Source organism: Dermochelys coriacea, chromosome 14 (assembly GCF_009764565.3).
Source record: "Dermochelys coriacea isolate rDerCor1 chromosome 14, rDerCor1.pri.v4, whole genome shotgun sequence".
Lineage (NCBI taxonomy): Eukaryota > Metazoa > Chordata > Testudines > Dermochelyidae > Dermochelys > Dermochelys coriacea.
In genome coordinates, this window is record NC_050081.1 from 8,346,091 (window position 1) to 8,369,025 (window position 22,935).

General features: G+C 38.7%; 1 protein-coding gene across 14 annotated transcripts in view; it reads left to right on the forward strand.

The window, feature by feature from the left end:
* Nucleotides 1–22,935, forward strand: part of PITPNC1 (phosphatidylinositol transfer protein cytoplasmic 1) — a 196,360-nt gene that overhangs the window by 26,535 nt on the left and 146,890 nt on the right. For 2 of the 14 annotated variants that reach the window (XM_043496322.1, XM_038371430.2), the window contains exon 2: nucleotides 18,667–18,789. The exons of the other annotated variants lie outside the window; for them this stretch is intronic. The gene's annotated coding sequence lies outside the window, so the exon portion shown is untranslated. The remainder of the gene's footprint in view (nucleotides 1–18,666; nucleotides 18,790–22,935) is intronic. 14 annotated transcript variants of the gene reach the window in all.

Consider the following 22,935-nt stretch of genomic DNA (forward strand, 5'->3'; position numbering starts at 1 on the left):
CTAGCTGACTAGTGTACAATTGTGGGTCTTATATGTTATGTATCATGTTGTGCACACCTCTCCCTGCAGAGGTGCCTGTGTTTCACTAGAGCTCTGTTTTTAAACACTGGAGAATCCTTTGGTAGAAAGGTGCCATAGACCTGTAAAATATTGTTAGCTTAAGAGCTGCATTGGTGAATCTGAGTACAGCATGTCTAGTTTTTCTCCACTAGAAGAACATTGGCTCCCCTGGAGGTATGGGATTGGAGAGAACAGTAGTGGTATATAGAAATAGGGTAGTATCTGTCCTGTACACTGGTGTAAATTGGGGCAAAAATAGGTTTTCCTGAAGGTTCTGAATAGGTCATGGGAGATTCCTCAGAGCAAGATATGTTGAAATGATATTCAATTCATTGTGAAGTGACTGATGAAATTCATGTATTCTGTTTGACAATGGTAAAGAGGTTTTCAGTATTTTTTAACTGGAAATATAAAGAGCTATGCAGTAGAAGATAAGACTTTGTTGCAAAGTGAATAGTTCTGCCAGTGCTTTTAAACTGTTTGGTTATGTAACCTGTGTCATAAAAATGTGCTGAATCTTTTGGTCCAGGTAAGTCGGATTTATCATAAGGAAAAAATGTGGTTACCAGGACTATGTTGTTAATTTTTTCTGTTCCGTGTATTGATTTTCCCAGATCTTATTTCCATGCCCGTAGCAATCTCCCATATATTTCACTCTCCATTCTTGCCTCAGAACTAGTCTTAAATGCAGACAGTGGGACCTGACGATATCAGTACTTGGAGGTAGTTATTTTTCTGGCCTTTATAAAAGATGGCCATGTAATAATGTCTTGTGATTAGTATGGATGTACTCTCATGAGGACTGAGATAGTACTGGTCTTTAGAACAGGTGACTGTTTGACGGTTCTCTCTGTGGGGTTACAGCTAAGCAACTCCATTGAAGTCACTAGGATTTCACAGGTGTAAACAAGGATAGAATTTTCCTAGCCTATGTGGTAGAAGGCCAGTAAAATTATTCCCATAAATGGTTCTGGAGCTACTGGGTCACAATTTCAGCTATAGCTTCTTATTTTATGTGCCCTTATTTTCTGGTTGCACTTCTATGGCATCTTTCATACAAGAGTTTCAAAGCTAAAGCAGATGTTCACCCACTTTGCATTTGGGTAATGAACTGTTGGTTGCCCAGATGCCTGATTTGGATGTGCAGCTTGCTATTTGCACACACCAAACACATATGCATCATGTTGAATGCAAAAGTGAACATGCAACGGTAGCACCTTTAGCTGAAAATTTGGTCCATTGTGCTCTCCATAGACAATGAATGCACTATATGTCACTGTAGACTGATGGAAAGCTTCTGTGGTGACTTTACCAATTCTCACAGCTTCATACTGATATGCAGTTAGAAACACTTCTCTCCTAGGCATGAAATAGCAAACTATCCCTTTTCTATAATTTTTATACTGGTAGAATGCAAGGATGTTCAATAATGATGAAGTGGAAAAAGTTCTAATTGTGTTTGTTTAACGTTCAGCATTTTTGATAAATTGGGAAAGATGTATTGATTCTTCCACAAATGGGCTCTTGCTGAAAAGTAGTGACTCGGCTTGTCTGTCTAATTAAGTTGTTCAGAAGGTTCTGTGGCAGACTGATGAATAAACTAGAGGAGCTTACTTGATGGAGCTGTTGTCCTGAAAGTGCTAAGATTTTTGTTTGACTTTAAGGTAATTCTAACATATTTAATAAGGGCTCTTTTTCAGGCAGTTAGGGGGATCCAGAGTGGCTTTAAAAATTAATAATTTAAACCTAATTTAGATTTGTCAATGTGGCAAGCTAGTGCAATGTGCATTATCACTAAGCTGTGAACAGCTGGCTAGCCTGGAACCAAGAGCTTATGCAGTAAACTATTTCTTTTACTATATCCAAGTCAGCTCCTAGGGTGCTATATATTGCTACTGTAATTAAGTATTGTTTCTCCATAATAATTCTAATTTTGAGAGGCTATTATATCTTGTCAAACTGTCTCAGGTCATGACTGCCAACTGATATGTGTTTATTTTTGTTATAAATTGAAAGAATAAATACAGGTGTTGCCACAATAATATAAGATTGTGATTGGGAGTAAATTGGTAATGAGATTGGTGAATCATCTCTATCTGTAGAAGAACACAGTGGACACTAAAATTTCAGAACCAAATTCTGCTCTTTATCACACTCATGCAACCCCACTGAAGTCTGTGCACTTGCAGTGGCGTGTCTGAAGGAAAAATTGGACTGCAGAGTTTTACTTTCATTCTCCCTTAGAAAAAGGTCCTGTCAGTTCCTTTGTGTTTATCTGAGGATGAAGATATTTTCAGGGGGACCATTTCAGGTAGGTGAATAAAACTAGTTCTGTGTGGAGAGTGCGATGAAAGAGGGAAAAGTCTCTCTTTATCTCATCCTGTAAATGTAAAACTGGGTAGCATCCCTCAGCTGTGATGGAAAGTCAGCATATGCAGTGCTATCGGGAGGAAATTTCATCTCTGTGCTAGTTGGTGCATATATCTGCCCAGCAAACATCACTTCATGCATGTAGGCAAAACAGTCATTATCTTTAATGCACTTTTTAAAAATAGCACACAAACTTCATTATACATACATTACTATAACTGCTCTCCTCCAAGGCTTAGACTGCATACTATTATACTGGTCTTTGGCCTTAATACAGATTCCACCACTCTTAAGTGCTTAAAACGTACAGTTTTAACAGTCAATAATAGCTCATGGGAATGGGATATGTAATATAGGTAGGTAGCATCTTGTGAAATGGTAGCATTTGGATACTGTATATGAATTTAAAAATTTATGACTGACTGACTTAAATGGCTTTCCTGGTAGATACAAGATCCTATATTATAGAGAACGTATGTTTATTTGTAATAACAGATACTTGTCCTCCTCTAGGTCTGTGAACCCATTTTCCAAACTTGAACACTTAAGTGAGGTTGTCTAATTCCACCTTTCTCCAAAGTTTAATAAATAGGCACTTGTGTCACCTTCTCTGATAAACCTCCATTTTATTAATAATAATAATAATAATAATTAACAATAACATCAATACCTAGTGCGCTTCATTCGTAGATCTCTAAGTGCAAAGGAGGTCAGTATCAGTACACCCATTTTACAGATGGAGGAAACTAAAGCACAAAGGACTCTCTTACCTGGAGTCAGGGCCGATCCTTGGAGATGGGGAAGAAGCAGCAATTGAAGCTGTCAGTGTCCAACACATACCAGAGTGGGGTTGGCAGCTCTTCCAGGGGCTTCAGCCCCCAGGACTCCCTGGAACCAGCTCCCCACTTCCTAGAATGCCAGGCCACCATCTCTTCCCACTGCTTCCTCTACCTCCTCCACTTCCAGGCCTGCTCTGCAAGGAGAAGTGAGGAAATTGGCAGGTAATCTGAGCCCCCTCCTTAGGGAAATTTTAGTTGTACCCCAAAGCATTTGCTGGAGAGATGAGAATGAAATAATCAGAACTATTATACATGCAGTAGAGATCATTCAAAAACTTCCCGTTCATTTGATTTAAGGTGCAGCAATTCAGTTAAATCTGCAGTTTAAGAATTTGAGTAGTTAATTTGCATATATATGAATGAAACTTTCTTGGGGGTATTTTCTAACTTGAATTATAATTTTAAATAATAAAGATTCTTTGGTACCAGCCTTACAGATTTAAATAACAAAAACAGCAATTTACAAAAAAGACTTTGTCTCTGCATAACACGAGTCATTTTAAATAGATGCATCTGCCATTTCCTGTTTTTGTAATGGTTGTGTTTGGTTAACATTAAAATTTTAGTAGATTTTTAAAGTAGAAAATTTGCTTTCACAGGATGTCACTTACATACATCACCTTTATACCTTAGCCTAAATTTTCAAAAGTACCTAGTGATTTGGGGATCTCAAATTTTGGTTCTCCAATTTGACATACGTTAAAGGGACCTGATTTTCAGAAGGCGCGAGTTCAGCTCTTCTGTAAAAAACCAATCTCTTTAAGGTGACTCAAATTTGGCACCAAAACCACTACACGCTTAAAAAAAAAAATGTAGGCCCTTTTTATTTTGGTCAAGGAGCTGCGGTGAGTTAGAACACTAGCTGGTTTCAAAATCAAGTCACAAATGAAAATTAGTTTGGCCTAATTGCAAAGACCTTGCATACAGTTCTACATGATTCAAAACCACAGTTTTCTCTCCTTCTCTCTCTTTGTCTCTTTCTCTCTAGTACATGCCTCCCACTCCTTGTTTTAAATCATAGTTGTAGGAGGCTAATTACAGGAATGTAGCTTTCCACGCTTGTTGGGTTTAAGTCATTCCATGTTCTTTTGTAGTTTTATTTATTAGTTTTATATAGTTGTTAACTTTACAAAAATCTATTGATTTTTTTTATAAGCAGAGCTGGATTTAAGACAGTTGAATCCTAGAATGTTAGGAATAGATAAAAGGAATGTTAAAAATGTGGTGGTTTTTAAAATAGCTCTGTTAATTACATCATAATGTTGCGAAACAGACATTCCATCCTGCTTTGATAGATTGTTCCCTAAAACTAAGATGTTTTGCAGACATACAAGTACACAGCACACTAAGCAGTAGAGTTCCTGCACTGTGCTGTTTGGAAAAAGAAAAGGAGTACTTGTGGCACCTTAGAGACTAACAAATTTATTTGAGCATAAGCTTTCGTGAGCTACAGCTCACTCCGATGAAGTGAGCTGTAGCTCACGAAAGCTTATGCTCTAATAAATTTGTTAGTCTCTAAGGTGCCACAAGTACTCCTTTTCTTTTTGCGAATACAGACTAACACGGCTGCTACTCTGAAACCTGTGCTGTTTGGGAATTTTTTACCTCTTTTATTTGGGTAACATGAGTCACCTAGAAACTGTTCTTTATTCTCATTCGTTTTCTGTTCAGTGTATCGAGTTAATGATAGTACATGAAAACTACCTTGTTAATACAAGTGCTGTCCTGCCTGATAAAATTGTAGAATCTGCCTCTAATTTCAATATAAGATATTGAGATAAATTCATTGGTGGTGTAATTAGGCACAACTCCAATAACTCAAAATGTATAGCAATGCAACATGGCTACCTGCCACTCCCGTGGACACAACTCTTCTACAAGGATTTTAGGCAGCGGGTATTTATGCTTGTCCGCTGAAACCATTGGCTGGTTGGTGACCAGTTCTTAGGGAGAATGTGCAACCCTTGCTGCTATTGGTGATGATTGCAGTTTCCCTCCATTTCTGGCAAACAATGAGAGGTGTGGAACAGCATTTCCATGTCAGATTATCAGCTGTTTTTGCCAAGCAGTGGTTAGCAACATATCATGTTCTTCAGCTTTTATTTGATGCTTTGTACATTTACTTCCCCTTTATTTCCTACATGTATTAGCAACATTTGCTGTGTTTCAAATACTAGCCCTCTTAGGATGTGTATCATTTAAGCATAGGATATTATATCATGAGGAGTAATTCTTTTGTCTAGATTTTGTCATTGTCAGTAGTAAACATTCTGCTGCCATTTCATCGTCACAGTGTTTCTTCATGCCCATTGCACACAGAATTGACAGCTTTGAAAATCAAGGGCTCTCCATGTCCATATTTAAATTTAATTTCTTCCTTCAGCCTTGCCTACTCCCACTGATTATAAATCAGTAAATGCAAAATACAGTATGTACAGAGTCCATTGCCAAGCATTTGATTCTGATTTAATTAATTAACTGCATTCCTATAGCCTGCTAATAAGCAAGATTAGTGTCTTTCTCAGGCCTGATCCTGTTCTCAGTAAAGTCAGTGGGAGTTTTGCTTCTGCCAGGACTGCAGAATTGGAGCCTTAAGGGATAGTTCATTCAACAAAAATCAGTATATGAAATTCAAAATACATTCTATGCTGACTTGCACTCTGGGCATCCCCTTTGACTTCTAGTGAAATGGATGAAAATCTAGTAGTTTTGCTGTAAGGGGAAAAATCAAGGAATCTCTAGAGTTTTGTGAATTTTGTGAATTTTAACTTGAATTGCTACCTCAGTTATGTTTCCATCTATTCATAATGGTGCAAGCAGTCAGTCTAAAGTGTAATCAGTGAACCCATTTATATCAATTAAGAAAACATTATAACCAAACTAGTTAATTTTGTAATAAGAAGACAGTAACCAGAAAAGAGAGATTCTGAGGCAGTATCTATCACAAAAAGGAATTTATTGTTTCTGCGAGTGCCAGCTACAGAAGTGCCATTTGGTTTAATAGATCATCACCCTTAATCAGTGAAACCTTCCACGCTAATAGCTTGTTAAACCAAATTTACCACCTACTCATGCTAAAGTTGCATCTAGGCTCATCAACATATATAGTAGGTAGATCATTCAAACCATTGCTCTGCACAGAATTTTCTATGATTTTTTTAAGTCACAGAGTGAAGAAAATGGTGTGATAAAATAGAATTAGTAAAGACAAAATGGTATTAAGTCATCAGAGATCTTTCATCTAGCAATATGTGGCCAAATTCTTCCTTAGTGTAACTATGAAGTGAGCTATAGGTCACGAAAGCTTATGCTCAAATAAATTTGTTAGTCTCTAAGGTGCCACAAGTACTCCTTTCCTTTTTATGTTGAAGACAGTAGACTTGCATCAGAAATGAGTCTTGGCCACTAAGCCTTAATACTATTTTATTCTTACCATTACTTGTCATTTTATCACTGCATCTTCTTCCTGTGATTAGGCTCTGATTGCATTCCTGGGACCCCAAAATCCAAACTGAACGGTGACAGTACGAGAGAGAAAGAATAAAGCAATTTTCCCTAAGAGTGAGCCTCTGGTCTGGAACTTAGTAAGGCATTTCAGCATCTTCTGTGAGTCCAAAACTCTTACACCTTACTCTTCCTAAGAAAATTAAAACATTCCATGGCCACAAATCCAGAAATTCCAGCTGCCTCATACTCCACATCTGCATAAGGATTGCAAGAATATGTGGTAGGATATTTCAGCTCCAATAGGGCAGGTGGAGGTCTACTCTAGACATTTGTCTTGGGAGCCTTCGCTAATCGTAGTAAGGAGGCATTATAAAATATAATTAAGCTTCAGTTTTTCAGGGTTTATTTTTAGCAATTTTTGAGTTTTATGTAGATGTCCAAAAATTGGAGGGTTGTGCTGTATTATATACATTACTCATTACATTATTTAGTGTAATGAGTAATCTCTTTGTAATGTTCCCTGGTGTGTTTTAATGTAATACTGTTTCAGAAAAGCACCTGTAGTGCGCTTTAACATAGTACTGTTTCAAACAGCACTATGTTAAAGCACCCTAGAGAGTCTGTAGTGCGCATGAACAGGGTCTACGTGGACCAATTAATGTGCAACACATTGCTGGGCCTTAGAAATCACAGCCTTGTAATCTGCATTACTGTTTCATGTAGACAAGTCCTAGATACAAGTAACCATTTCTGGTGTTTTTCTGGTGTTTATTGGATAAACATCAGTTTCGTTTTTTTTTTTTTATTTGGGGTTGTTTTATCAGTATTTGGATAAAACCTAAAATCAGAACCTCCTAAATATAATAATATTCTCAACTGCTATAACACATTATTGTAGCCTTTGGTGGGATAGAGTTAGAAAACCATGAAAGCACATTTGTGTGAGTGACAGACAGAGAGTGTCACTGTATTTAAATAGGGCATTGCTCAAAATAGTACTATTCTGACTTTCCATGGGAAAGTACTTTCTGTTCAGAGTGAAATATTTTATTTTCTACCTTCTCACTGAGAGAATCATTTCCAGCTAAGCAAATCTCTGTGGAACATGAAGCCTGCCTTTTTTACCTTGTAGGAGTTACATACCTTGCTTTCTACTGTGTAACCCATTTTCCATGCAGAAATGTTTTGTGTTTGAAAAAGATCTAATTTTAGGACTGTTTAGCCAAAAAAGAATGTTTCTGCAGTTGATTGCAGGAAAGATAGACTTTCCAGGCCTATTCATTTTGGAGCAACATACTTCAGGGAAGAAATAAAAAGAATTGAGTCTGTTTATTAGCCATGAAATAGAGTTCATAATTACAAATAATTCAAAGTTAACCACCTTCCAACTTCTTACATGTGTTCTTTGAAATTAAGAGGATATTATGCAGTGTAATGTTATGATGCAAGTTCAGAAATGTATATACTACAATAAAAGCAACAATATGATCTTGTTAGCAAATTATGAAATAATAGTTATTGAAGTATTACCACTATATGCTTACAACCATACAAACCTATGAATTTCAGTAGGGTTAAATTAGTGTAATTGAGAGCAGAATTAAATCTCCATAGAATCTGCAGACTCATAATATACTGATTAGTTTGCCAAGTAGTGGACCCAATTCTCTTCTCAGATCTGGACAGTGCATTTTCCCTTCTCTACATGCCCAGAATTCTCACAGATATTGAAAATCTATGTAGGTAGGTAGAATCAACTGTTTAAGATTAGCCATTGTGTATATCTGAGTGGAAAACTTTGCCTTCAGAAGCATTCAAAAGCATAATCATCACTTAAATATAGTGTTGCTGTAACACACGCAAACTATTACAACTGTGTTATATAAACCCAACATTTATAATTGTACAGAGTCCATTCCATACATAGTTTAACATGCACTTTTCTATCTTCTGCTTCTCCAGTTTTTTCTGTAAAATGAAATGTTTGTGTTCTTATCGGTTATTGTGGCTGTTTAGATTGCTACTTTTTTTATTTAGACTAGACTTTAATGCTGCCAAATCAGTATTAAAAAGATACTCACTAGGATTCTTGGAATGTGTATGTCTTAGTGCATATGTCCTTCTGAACACCAAATTAGGAGTTTTGAGTCAGTGAGACTAAAATGAATTTTCACTGTTGCTCTTAATGAGAACAGACACTAGCATCTTCTGATGCCTCATATCATATTTAAGTAGTGTCCCCATCTATTGTTGTGTTATCGCAGTGCTCGCTAGTACCTCCATAATTACAGGGCCTGTTGGCATTTCCATTACAAAGCCCTATTTTACTGCTGGAAATTTCACTCCTGGATGAAGTTTGGTATAAAAGCTTTTCGCCTCAAAGCAAGAAGGTTTCAGAAGCTATATTGTGCTCCTTTAATTTAAAAAACGAAGTTTTGAAGCTGCTCACCCAAGCTGTTATTTTCAAAGAATACTGTCAAAGGATCAAAATATTGATCAACTTTTCTTACACTGTGAAATGCATTTGACAGGTGCAGGATTGACAGCCCTGCAGGCTGAAGTCCTTATATTTATACACAGAACAGGTACAGCACAGGCAGAGAAAGTATCTACTTCTGCAAACTACCATTCAGAGTCAATATCCATTAGATTCTTGACTTGTCTACAGAGACTCCCGACAATATAGTGAAGCTATTCAGTTCCCCATCTCTCGAAAATACAGTAAAACCTGCCTTAGAGACCATCTCTAAAGAAAGACCACCTGTCACGAGTGACTGTTTGCAGAAGTCATGGTACACCACCGCTCTCTGTTGTTCAAATCTTTGAAGAGACACCACCTCTTACAAGATACCGCTTTTGCTCACTCCCATGAGTGGTCACGCTGGGCAGATTTTAATGTTTTGGAGGTCTGAAATATGGTGCTGTGTGTGTAATATTCAATTCGTCCTAGAGTTTTCACTTTGAAGCCAATATACTATGTTGTGTGAACAAAGATTAAGTATAGTATAATTGCTTATAATGATACCAAACCCATAGGCAACAAGAAGAAATACTGTATAAGTAACGGGGAATGACATGATTTTGCTTTGATAGCTCTGAACCATTACATCCACATAGTATAGGAACTACTTACATCACACACTTTCATCATTGAGCTGAAAAAAAAAATAGTGCTCACTAATATCAAACACTGTTATCCTTCTTTATCCATATGTCCAAATGATTGATTCTAAATGTCAGCATTATTTCTACTGTAAATTGTAAACATAATTCTAGTAACTTAAAAATGTTACTACTTATATACACAATGTGCTGCCTATGTCAATGCTAAACTAAATAGTTGATGGTAACATAAGCTTTGTTTTTGCATTGCTGGTAATGATCTGCTACAGTATCAACATAATTGCTAGCAATATAAACAGTACAGCTACTAAAATACACAAAAATTTCAGTGGGCTTCCTGCTAGAGGAGTAATGTTGTTTCTAAAAGTAGTATGGTCACTAACTCAGTTGAATTGGCAGAAGTTTATGAGTTATTGGGCCTGATTCACCAAGGTGTTGAGCACCTTAAATTACAATGAAGTCAGTGGAAGTTCAGGGCATTCAGCATCTTTATGGATCAGGCCTGTTGTAAAGTGGGAAATCCACGGTAGGAAATCAGTTATGTCATTCCAGCTGTGAGCTGGCACTAGCATGACCAGATGTCTCAATTCTATAGGGACAGCCCCAATATTCGGTGCTTTTTCTTATATAGGTGCCTATTATCCCTCCCCATCCCCTGTCCTGATTTTTTTTTCATCCTTGCTATCTGGTCACCCTAGCTGGCACAGGCTGCAGTTTCCTTCGTTCCTAAAAAACAAAAAAAACAAATGTAAGCAGGAATTCAGACTGACATAAAAGGGAAGAAAAGTCTTAGGAAAAATACTTTATATCTTCAACGGAAGTTACAGACACTAGCTAATGAATCCATAATCCCATAGCAATGAGGGGATCTCCATAATCCTATAGCAATGAGGTAGGGTAAGTGTTATTATCCCTACTTTACAGGTAAGGCAATTTGAGACAAGAGATTATTTGTCCTAGGCTGCAGAGGGGCAGGGTCAGTTTCAATGCCAGGACAGTTAAAGCTCAGAAGATCCTGATGTCCAATTCCATGCTCAGACCACCCAGACCATGTCCCTTTCTTTATTTTTAAGATGATGGATGGTTATGGTTCTTAAATTACTGGGATACTTAGCACAGTTTTACTAGTATTCCTTTCCAGTTAATCATATGGATGTTGTCACTTTCTCTGTATATGGGTTTAGATGTATTTAGACTGCAGTAGGACTCACAATATGCTAGGTGCTTTCAAACACATAGGAAGACTCAGTTATTATCTGCAACAGCTTACAAGCTAAGGCCCCAATCCTGCAATCCATTGCCCATAGGAAGACTGGTGCAATCATGAAGCTTTTCATTGAAGTCAGTCGGTGGGACTCTTTATAGGGGCAGCAGTCTGTCCATATACAGCAAATTGCAGGACTGGGCCCTAGGTAGACAGGACACATGAAGGGAGGACATACAACATATGAGCAAAGTAATCCAGGGTATTAATGTTCACATATCTTATCTCTGTTTTGTTTTTTAAAATATCAACTATCCTCCGCTGTCCTTATAGTGAGATGATGTTAGTTTTTTACCAATCTTTGTCCACAAACCCAACTGGCTTTACTTTTTATATTTCAAACCCATTAAAGTCCTAGGTAAACATTCTCCAGGCCTAGAAATCCCATCTCCACTCAGTGCTGTGTGTGTGTGTGTGTGTGTGTGTGTGTGTGTGTGTGTGTGTGTGTGTGTGTGTGTGTGTGTGTGTGTGTGTGTGTGTGTGTGTATCCTTTTCTCTTCTAAATCTAACTTTTCATTCAAGGAAATGTAAGATTGTTCCACTTCTTTGAGTTTCTACCATAATAGTTATTCATACAGATATTTAAACTGATTGTGTCCTCTGAATATACTCCCGTTTAAGATGGGCTTAATCTATATTTCGGTGACTTTCTGAAAAGAAAAAGTAGAACACGATTCCTTTGATTCGTTCATTGGTTTCCCATTCCTGAGGGGCTAATATACATTTGGAATCCTAAGAATTTTGCATGCTAGAAAATGAAGGGACCTAATCTGAATAGTGGTAAAGTGAAGCAAGAAAATAATACATCTTTAAAGAGGCATGGATGATTTGTATTTAGATGTGGGTGATGTCTGCAGGATTTTAGATGAATACTGTGTATTATTTATTATGTGGTAGAGCTCAAGAGAATGAAATGACTTGCCCTAGTCACTTCTACTTGGTACAATCACAGTTCACAATAGGCATGACCAAGAACACCTTTTTCCTGCCCCCTCTTTATAGAGTGAGGCATCTATCATCCTCAGTTCAGTTGGCCAGATTCTCTCCACTGCTTCAGAAGCACAAAGGAGCCCCAAACTGGCTGGATCTCCATAATACTGCTCTAAAGTACATTGGGACCAGTGTTGAACTGACCCTAATATCAAGGAACCACAACTGGCTCCTTTGTGGCCTCCTCCCCATACTGTGCCCAGTACACACTGAGGTGCAACAAAGAATCTTTTCTGAAGCACTTGGAGCAGAGGAAGGTGATCAGGAACAGTCAACATGGATTCACCCCTCTTCCCAACCAACCCCCTAGTGAAGCCTATTACACTCACACCACATTGAATGCATCCGATGAAGTGAGCTGTAGCTTACAAAAGCTTATGCTCAAATAAATTTGTTAGTCTTTAAGGTGTCACAAGTCCTCCTTTTCTTCTTACTACATTTTCCTAGTGATTTTTGTCTAGTTTTAAACATTCCAAGTAATTATCCTCATGATCTCTTCCGTAGTGAGAAAGATACTCCCACATGAGGGACACATGAGGGTTGCCATTTTATGTGAGCATTTTAGGAATTTTCCCAACTTTCTTAGGGCAGTTCTGGAAGTCATCAATAACTTTTGAGATCACTGGATAGTTTTGACAGGTTGCAGTGTGCTGATGATGTCATGCAATTCGATTATATTTTTTTACATGTGTATAAAGTCTGCATCATAATGTGATCTTTTTACATAAAATGATGGAAAAATGATTGCTTTGGAACATCGTACAGTATGTCATGATATGCTGACTCAGAGGGTATGTCTACACTTCCAAGTAAGATTTAATTGTAGATCGGATAGACATACCCACCCTAACTTTTATCTAGGTAATGTGGGTAGTATAAAAGTGGCATCATAGTACAGGCTAGATATGCCAAGACAAGTTACCAAGGACCCAGCTTGATAGCCACGCTAAAATCTTTGTCACCATGTCTTCACCACTATTGTTAACACAACCGTGTTGCTGCAGTGCTCAAATTACAGGGGAGACTGGGTGGGGGTGAAGGGGGCAGGCCCTCATACTACCTCAATTCTAATTTTCTCCTTACTTCTCATTACTGTTGAAATTAAAGCAAGCCACTAGAGATTCACAGCCTTCCCTATTTTTTCCCCATAATTCGAGTCTTGAGTGCTGGCTAAATTAAAGCTAGAAGGGCATGCCTACCTGTGCTACCATTACATGTTGTTTTGTGGTATAGACATACCCAAAATCACAATGTTATGATAGCCACTGGGACATAAGCAACGAATGTACCTAGGTATATTCCTAGATATATATACCCTAGATATTCTCTCTGAAATTAAATTAGACATGCCATGCAAAATCTCGGTAGGATAATCGGATTTCTTCCAGTGTTATATAGTAGGAGTGTTCTTCTCATCCCAAAGCAACTTTACAGACATGGGTAGCAGTACAGCATCTCCATTTATTCCTTCAGTCTGGGTTGTTGCCTGGTCTATTGATTACTTAAGAACGCCAAATTAGCACAATGAGGTTTGGTAGGTTCTTATCCTAAGATCAGGCCCAGTATTATTAAAATTCCTGTTCAGTTGGGAACCCTGCTGTGCATGTTTGCAACACTCCCAGCTAGGAAAACCTGCTATGTTTGGAATAGTTTTATTAACACAGTTAGCAAAATTGCAAACACTCCAACCTAGCAAGGTAGATGGAGATAATAAAGAATGTGCGTCTGAACACCATCCCTTGCAAAAAGACCTAAATCGGAGTTCCCTCATCATCACTAGTAGTCATCATCCCGGCATGTCCCAAGACACACAGGCTGGGATACTACTTTTATAATGTGTTACCCTGATGCCACTATGCCTAATGGTTATTCATCAGGCATTTCATCCCCTTTTCCTCACTTGTATTTCCTCTCCCTGCTATTTTGGGGATCTCCTTCTCACATAGGTTACTAATCTTTTTAACCTCAAGTTCATGAGCATATACATCCATTAGTTACTATAGTATCCTTGTGGTTGGACATCTGCTGGTGTTCCTTATTTTAAAATATCTGAAACTAGTATAAACTAGAATCTTGTGGTTATTTATCAGCAGTTTAGTAATACTTGTGTATTATAGCATTCTGTCTTGCGATAGCTTATGATCTAGGGTTACTCTTGGTTAGCTCCTTATGCTAAGGCTTTTTGGGCCTTATGCCTTGAGTAGTTTAGCTAAGCAATAGCTTACAGACCTCAAGGCTTGCAGGCTCATTGCATTACTACCTTAACTTATACCTGTGCCTTGCATGTAGGCTACAGGTTTTCTGTACTGTTGTTATAACAAGTGAGTTTCAGATGTAATGGCTTGTTAAACCAGAAGTGGGGGTAGCTCTGTGGCTTAAATCTTTGCCAAAAGAATAAATTTAAAAAGGAACTACAATGTTCCGAAATCTGAAAGGTTTAAAAATAAAGTTTAAAAATCACTGAGTTTCATATTTCTATTTTATCTTGTTACTTTTAATAAAAAGTGAAAAATCAGCACTCTTGGGCAATCTGCACGGTGCAATGAGTTACTGAATCAGCTTTTCACATCTACACATCTGGGTTCAGATCTTAGCATAAGTGCACAATGAAAATGATTGGCATTGAGGGCTGACGGGGAAGCATCCTGGTCCCTAGCAGGCACTTGTGCATATGACAAAATCCATAGACAATTGATGTTTTTCGCCATCCCCGTTGAAAGGAAACCCTTTCGTGGAATAGCTATGGGCACATTGCAGGACAGGACAGATGTGCGTTGGCAGGGCCATCTGGGAGACCCAGGATTTTAAATACCAAAGGGTGTTGCAGGTCCAGAATTTGAAACCAGGTCTTCTGAGGTTCAAGCAAAGGACAATAACCCATTGTATCTCTTGAAGAACAACTTCTGTATTTGTTCAGTCTTTCTGCATGTTAAGCCCTAGCTCCTGAAAAACAATAGGCCCTTTTAAGAAAAGAATGTGGCTACATTAAGACTCTATACAGTGAGCCCAATCCTCTCTGTCTGGACTTTGCTTGGAACGGGGAGCAATGGGACCTTCACAAAGTCAGAGCTGTCTGATCCTGAACCAGCCCAATCCCAGTATCAGTTAAAGAAACCTAGAAGGTGCTCTAACTTGTGTTAGTAGAGGATCAGCATGGTAGAGTTCCAGGCCACCATGCCCCCACATCCTTTCCCATCTTAGCATGCACCCTATATTGGGTGCGGGGGTGGGGGATATGCCTGATGCAGGAGCCACCTCCACCAGGTTTATGGTAGCAGGGAGCTCTTCTCTGCCAAGGGAATTCTTTCCTGGTCATTTAGGGCTGGAATGTGGCCCAAGTTGTGCAAAGCAGGTAGATGATATGGGAAAATCTGTCCTGTACCATCTAAAGCCAATACTCTGACTTCTCCTCCTCTCCTCCAACCCCTAGCCTAAAATGTTATGGTTCTAGATGCTTTAAGGTGAAATGTAAACAATGTTGTGAGTTCTTGTGTTCTCATCAGCTCAAAAGGAGGCTGGGCTGTGGAAACCCTCTGAGTTCTAGGAGAAAAGGTCTGACCCTGCACTAAATTAAATTGAATTTGATATGATAAAACTTTCTTTGAAAGCCTGTTTATTTGTCTGATCCAAGAATGGCTATATTCTGGATTGATGGTTCCTGGTATGTGTGGGTTTTAGAAATCAGTGAACAGAATTGAAAAATAAAGCAAGTTGACTTCCCAATTGCTGTCGCTTTAATTCAGTAAGTGCCATGGGAAGATGACACGAAAGTACGATGTTAATGGACTGTCATTCAGTTGCCTTGAATGCAGAGGTTTTCATTTTTCCTCTACTAAATAAGCTTTGTTTTGCAACAATAAATACTCTTTCGTAGCCAGTTTGTTTCAGACCTCACTCTAAATGTCTTAAATCTTTACAAATATGACTTACTTATTTTCAAGTTTAGTTAAAAATAAATTTATAAGAACAAAGGTGGTTTTGTCCCATCTTTTATGTTGGCTTTAATATTTAAAAAGATGTTAAAGCTCAAAGAATTATCTATTGCTTTCATCATGCCCAATGGTAGCAGTATTGTGGGTATCTTATAGCAATATCTGGAATGTTGATTGCCTTATAATTAGTATATTCATATATCCTAGCTAGTCATGTGGTGTGGCTTGCCTCAACACCTACTTAAATCTTACAAAAAGAAAAGGAGTACTTGTGGCACCTTAGAGACTAACAAATTTATTAGAGCATAAGCTTTCGTGAGCTACAGCTCACAGTGAGCTGTAGCTCACGAAAGCTTATGCTCTAATAAATTTGTTAGTCTCTAAGGTGCCACAAGTACTCCTTTTCTTTTTGCGAATACAGACTAACACGGCTGCTACTCTGAAACCTGTGATTAAATCTTACAGCATCAGGTGGCTAGTGAGAGCCTCAAAGGGCAAGTAGATGATTGGATTCAGATTTTTTTATTTTAAATCTATTTTTACTTGATTTTTTCCCCTACCATTGCAACTTATTTGTTTCACAGCATGGTTGCCCACAATAACGCCAACAGTTGGCTCCACACATTGCAGGGATATCACTGCTGGCTTCTCCCAATGCCAAATTGATAACTGTTAATCGGTGATGACTGTGATCACTCAAGGGAGCAAATTTCTCAGTAATATCTTTTTAACCAGAGAGAAGATTTTTTTTTTTTGTTTTAAGATCAGCTGAGTTATCTGGCCTGTACAGATCAGAAAGCTCTCAGAGCACTGCAGTGTTGGGGACCAGGGCAAATCAGATCCTGGGTAAGTGAGGTACAGCTGAAATGAAGTCCTGTAGCAGTAAATGGTACATTCTAGTATATTAACCTATCCCTATTTCAGTGTTGTTAATGATTTTAGAAGCATTGTCACTATAATTTACCTGTCCCTTTCACCTTCCACCCAGGGATCTCAAAGAACTTCACCACAATCTTATGAGGCAGTTTAGTGTTATATCACACACACACACACACACACCAAACTAGCAAAATAAAAACTTGTTAAAAAGTATTTAGGTTGCAAAGTCAACTACTCAAAAGATAGGAAATGCATGTGCAACCATAAATCTGATAACCTTAATTCTGCCCACTTGCACATTCACCCTGAATAGTGAGTGAGGCAGGGACTTTTGGAACAAACAGCGTGTGATCATGTAATTAAAGATTGTATCATAATGTAATCTCCCCACAACATAGGCTTGAGAGCTTCTCAAAGGAAAGGTTGCAAGAATCCTTTAAAACAGAAAGTATTAGACCACTTAATATAGGGATCCATTGCCAACTCTCCCTATAATCTATTTTGCAAAGGAGACCTGAGACACAGATGTTAAAATGACTTGCCCAGGGACATGTGGAGGGTCGAGGGCAAGGCTGGAAATGGAATGCCATGGATCATGAGCCTACATGCTATCCACCAGATCACATTAGTTTATTATGTAGTAAATTCTTTAACCCGCTTCTTTCCTGTGTTTAAGTCTTAACAAAATAAGGCAGAAGACACACATTGGACATTCCCATTAAGATGCAGCTCAGTGTGGTTAACAAAATGGATACCTAACACTTAGGATAAAGCAATTTATCTCATGTAAAAAAATGAATTTAAATATATGTAGTTGGTTGGAGTAGACTTAAATAGGAACTAAAAATAATATAAAGACAGTATTAGAACTTTCATATAAAAACTGTAATGTGTGTGTAATGTTAAGAGTAGTGCATCTGATCATTTAAGCATTGCCCCCTCAAAGATCTTGGCTATTGAACTGTGAGTGCAGCTTTATTTGGGGCATTCTCTTTAATAAGGTTCATTAATATTTTAGTGATTGCTACAGTGCATTTCCTTAATTAAAGCTGTTTATGCTAACTGATGAATAATTCACAGCCACACAAACAACAGATGTCAAAGGACTCTGCATGAACTTCCGTTGAATTATTTATTTTTTAAAAAGTAGCAGGTTTGTTGAACAGCACTTGGCAATATAGATGAAGATCAAGGTTTGTCAGCATGCAACAAATTTGGGTGTTTTTAGTGCCTGCTCTTTGTGCATGCTAATAAAAGACATGCTATGTATTGAACAATGAGCTTTTATGTGGGTTGACATTGCTAAGGTAACCACTTGGGTATGGGCTGTGAACCAAATGACTTGTTTGAAGTTTGTCCTTGGGGTAGTAGAGACTCATGTGGTAGCACAAGGGAAACGTTGATATGCTTTAATTTAATTTTTATTGTTTTATCAAATTGTAATGTATTTTTAGAGTGAATCTGGTTTTCGCTTGCTCAATCACTCAGGCTTAGAGGAAAGTCTTCTGAGTAAATTTCCTGTCTCTGGAGATCTGGCTTTTTCTAATATATGTCTATGTAAAGTACTCAAGTCACTTCCTGCCCAAATTATACATGTATCTTTTGGCAGCAGAATACGGCCTAAAGTCCTTACACAAATTATAGTCAAATAATTATTCCAGAGCACTTTACTGTAGGACTGGATGAGTATGGAGGACAAAACAAGGTTATCTCTAAAGGTATCAGACCAGTTATGTGTATATTTGGTTGTTTTATTTTTCAGCTTTATTCCCCTGGTGCTGCCATATAACATGAACTGCTGTGCCCAAAGGACAACCTTAAAATGAGGCAACTGGTTGTCGGCCACTAATGAGGAAGCAGTTAGCCTGAGTAGAATATTGAACAGGTAGGGTGTGTGCTAAGAAGGGAATTCTTTGTGGCTGGAGGGGAAGAATCTTCCCTTAGAACATGGAGCTGTACCTATTCCATTCCACTACCTGTGCTCTGGTCTTACCACTGGTTTAATTTACACACTGCCTGCTTTCCCCCCTCCCACTTGCACAGTGGCCTATGGAAGTTGTTGAGTCTCCTGCCTCAGCCAACCTCCAGCATGGAAAAATAAATGGGGGGTTCTGTCACCCATCTAAAGTGAGGATTTACCCCTCTTATGTATGTGTTTATAAGTATCCATTTTGGGGTATGAAAACTTACTGGGTGTATATTTGGAAGGCATTATAAATTGTGTGTGTCATTTTGGTTTTTTTAAATGAACTAAAAACAGACTGGTCTTGTCAACCACTGTTCCTCTAGATTTCTTTGGCGTAATTAAGCTTATATAGTACATAAGTGAACCAGGATGTACAATATGCCTTAGCCTGATGTCAGCCTTCAGAGTTTTCAGTGGACTCTGGAAAGAACATATGATATGTAAAAGGAGACTGGATTATTTTCTGAGGAGCAGGCTGCAGGATTTTTAATACACATTCTGATGCACCATAAAGATAAAATGCTGTTTAAATGGTGGTTTATTTTTTTCATCTCCCCCTGTGGGGTGAATTAATGCTCCAGAAGTAACTATTAGAACGAGGCACCTGGACCAACGAAAGATCAGATTTTTTGCAACTGCCATCAGGATGTTTTAAATGACACAGGTCCATTTTACATTGTTGTGGTCTTCCAAAGTTACAGGATTCCCCTAGGGCCTGATGCTGCACAGTGCAGGTGCAAAGTATCTCATGAGGAAGGTAAGAAGAGATGCGCATTAATGGAAGTGGTGCTATACAGTCTTTAACAAAAGGGGCCAAATTCCTTCCTTTAGACAAACTCGAGATAGCTGACATTCATTTACTTCCTGAGATCCATTCCCCACCCCACACACACGTGCGCGCACGTGCACGCGCACACACACACACAATCTTCTGCCATCATCTTTGGGCTTCTTGCCTGAAAGTTGACTTGGCTGCAGTTTTGATTTTCCAAGTCAACAGAATGTAAATAAATTTCCACCCACTCTATAGTTATCAGGTTTGTTAAAGACCTGATGCATGTCCAGAACCAGCAGTGTCCAGAGAGACTGAAATGATCTTTGCACATTTGATGTGCCTCTATTTGAGCCACTTATTTTAGGCTTATGTTTCTCACATGCAGATTTACAGAATAGAATCTTCATTCTCAAGGGTTTTTTCCTGAACTGAAATGACCACCTCTTCTGTCCCTTTACTTGTTCTTCAGGATTTCAACATGTTCTTGTCTTGTTTCGTCAGTAATTTATTTTTTGCACTTTTAGATAACACCTTTCATCAAATTATCTCAGAGCACCCTAACACACTGACTAACCTAGCCCGCCAATTAGGTACTGAGACATCTACGTGACCTGTACTGTACCCTTGAATACTTGCCAGCAATGTTCCCTCTAATTTTTTACAGGCCGTGTACACAAAAAATTTCTTCTGTGCAAATTGTTGTGCTTCTATGCAAATTTTTGTGGGCGCGGTGTTTCACCATGTGCGCGGAGTTTAGGATCTGTGTGTGTACACACGTGCACAGCTTAGAGGGAACAGTGCTTACCAGCACAAAATTTCGCCTGCAGTTATTTTCACCTGCAGTTCTACAGGCAAAAAAACAGAGCCCATTTAAAGGTGAATTTAAAACAAAACAGCCTTTTGTTTGTTTCATTTTATAAGATTACTTAGCAGCACAGGTTAAATGTTTAGACTTCACTAACTTGATTGTTGCAGAGCATGCAAATATTTAATTGTACTATGGATGTGTACTGCTGCAAAATCCTACCTCAACACCTTAAAGTGGCGCAGCAGTGACCCTGGCTTGTCTGACAGCGAGGATAGCAGAGTGTATTCTTCAGTAGGTTCAACCATGCTATTAAGATATCAAACTGCCAACCCAGGGAGAGGACAACTGTCGTCCTTCTTGAGGTGGGGTGTTAGCTACGTTGAGGAGGTAAATGTGCCACTGACAGCATAGCCAGCGGGTGGATGAAGAAATGGCTAAAACAACACGAATAAACTGGCCCCAACACCTTGTGCACTCCTCAATCTGCTCTGCGATGGTGGTTGGGAATTCAGTCAATGAGACACTGTTGAGAATCTCAGAGGCCAGAAAAAGGACTGCCCTCTCTGTGTGCACCTATAACTGCGGGACACGGATGAGAGACGATTTGATCAACCATCTAATGGAGGAGAAGGCAAGGACAGCCTGCGACATCCTTGGTCTCTGCAAAACACGACAAAGAAAGGAGATGGAAGTGAAGTAGAGAGATGAAAGTACCATCATTTTGGGAAAAGGAGAAGGTGTGAGAACCGTTGAAGGAATCGGCTTCATCATCAACAAGGAATGGTCTCCAAAAATCATCTCCTACAAGTTCAAGTCATTGCGCATTGGAGTGCTTCACCTCCAACTGAACAAGAACAGCACCCTCAAGACTGTTCAGATACATGCTTCTGTCAAGGTTCCTTCCCAACTCTGAACTCTAGGGTACAGATGTGGGGACCTGCATGAAAGACCCCCTAAGCTTATTCTTACCAGCTTAGGTTAAAAACTTCCTCAAGGTACAAACTTTGCCTTGTCCTTGAACCCTATGCTGTCACCACAAAGCGTGTTAAACAAAGAACAGGGAAAGAACCCACTTGGAGACGTCTTCCCCCAAAAATATCCCCCCCAAGCCCTACATCCCCTTTCCTGGGGAAGGCTTGATAAAAATCCTCACCAATTTGCATAGGTGGACACAGACCCAAACCCTTGGGTCTTAAGAACAATCAAAAATTAATCAGGTTCTTAAAAGAAGAATTTTAATTAAAGAAAAAGTAAAAGAATCACCTCTGTAAAATCAGGATGGTAAATACCTTACAGGGTAATCAGATTGAAAACATAGAGAATCCCTCTAGGCAAAACCTTAAATTACAAAAAGACACAAAAACAGAAATATACATTCCATTCAACACAGCTATTTTACCAGCCATTAAACAAAAGAAAATCTAATGCATTTCTAGCTAGATTGCTTGCTAACTTTTTACAGGAATTCTGAAGAGCATTCCTGATCTGTTCCCAGCAACAGCATCACACAGACAGACAGACCCTTTATTTCCCCCCCCCCCTCCAGCTTTGAAAGTATCTTGTCTCCTCATTGGTCATTTTGGTCAGGTGCCAGCGAGGTTATCTTAGCTTCTTAACCCTTTACAGGTGAAATGGTTTTGCCTCTGGCCAGGAGGGATTTTATAGTTCTGTATACAGAAAGGTGGTTACCCTTCCCTTTATATTTATGACAGCTCCCATAAGCACAAGCGAAGATGACAATGTGGAAGAATTCTATCAGGAGCTGAAGAAAACCCTTGCTCAAAAATCCACATATATGATCAGGTTTCAGAGTAGCAGCCGTGTTAGTCTGTATTCGCAAAAAGAAAAGGAGTACTTGTGGCACCTTAGAGACTAACAAATTTATTAGAGCATAAGCTTTCGTGAGCTACAGCTCACTTCATCGGATGCATTTGGTGGAAAAAGCAGAGGAGAGATTTATATACACACACACAGAGAACATGAAACAATGGGTTTATCATACACACTGTAAGGAGAGTGATCACTTAAGATGAGCCATCACCAGCAGCAGGGGGGGGAAAGGAGGAAAACCTTTCATGGTGACAAGCAGGTAGGCTAATTCCAGCAGTTAACAAGAATATCAGAGGAACAGTGGGGGGTGGGGTGGGAGGGAGAAATACCATGGGGAAATAGTTTTACTTTGTGTAATGACTCATCCATTCCCAGTCTCTATTCAAGCCTAAGTTAATTGTATCCAGTTTGCAAATTAATTCCAATTCAGCAGTCTCTCGTTGGAGTCTGTTTTTTGAAGCTTTTTTGTTGAAGTATAGCCACTCTTAGGTCTGTGATCGAGTGACCAGAGAGATTGAAGTGTTCTCCAACTGGTTTTTGAATGTTATAATTCTTGACGTCTGATTTGTGTCCATTCATTCTTTTACGTAGAGACTGTCCAGTTTGGCCAATGTACATGGCAGAGGGGCATTGCTGGCACATGATGGCATAT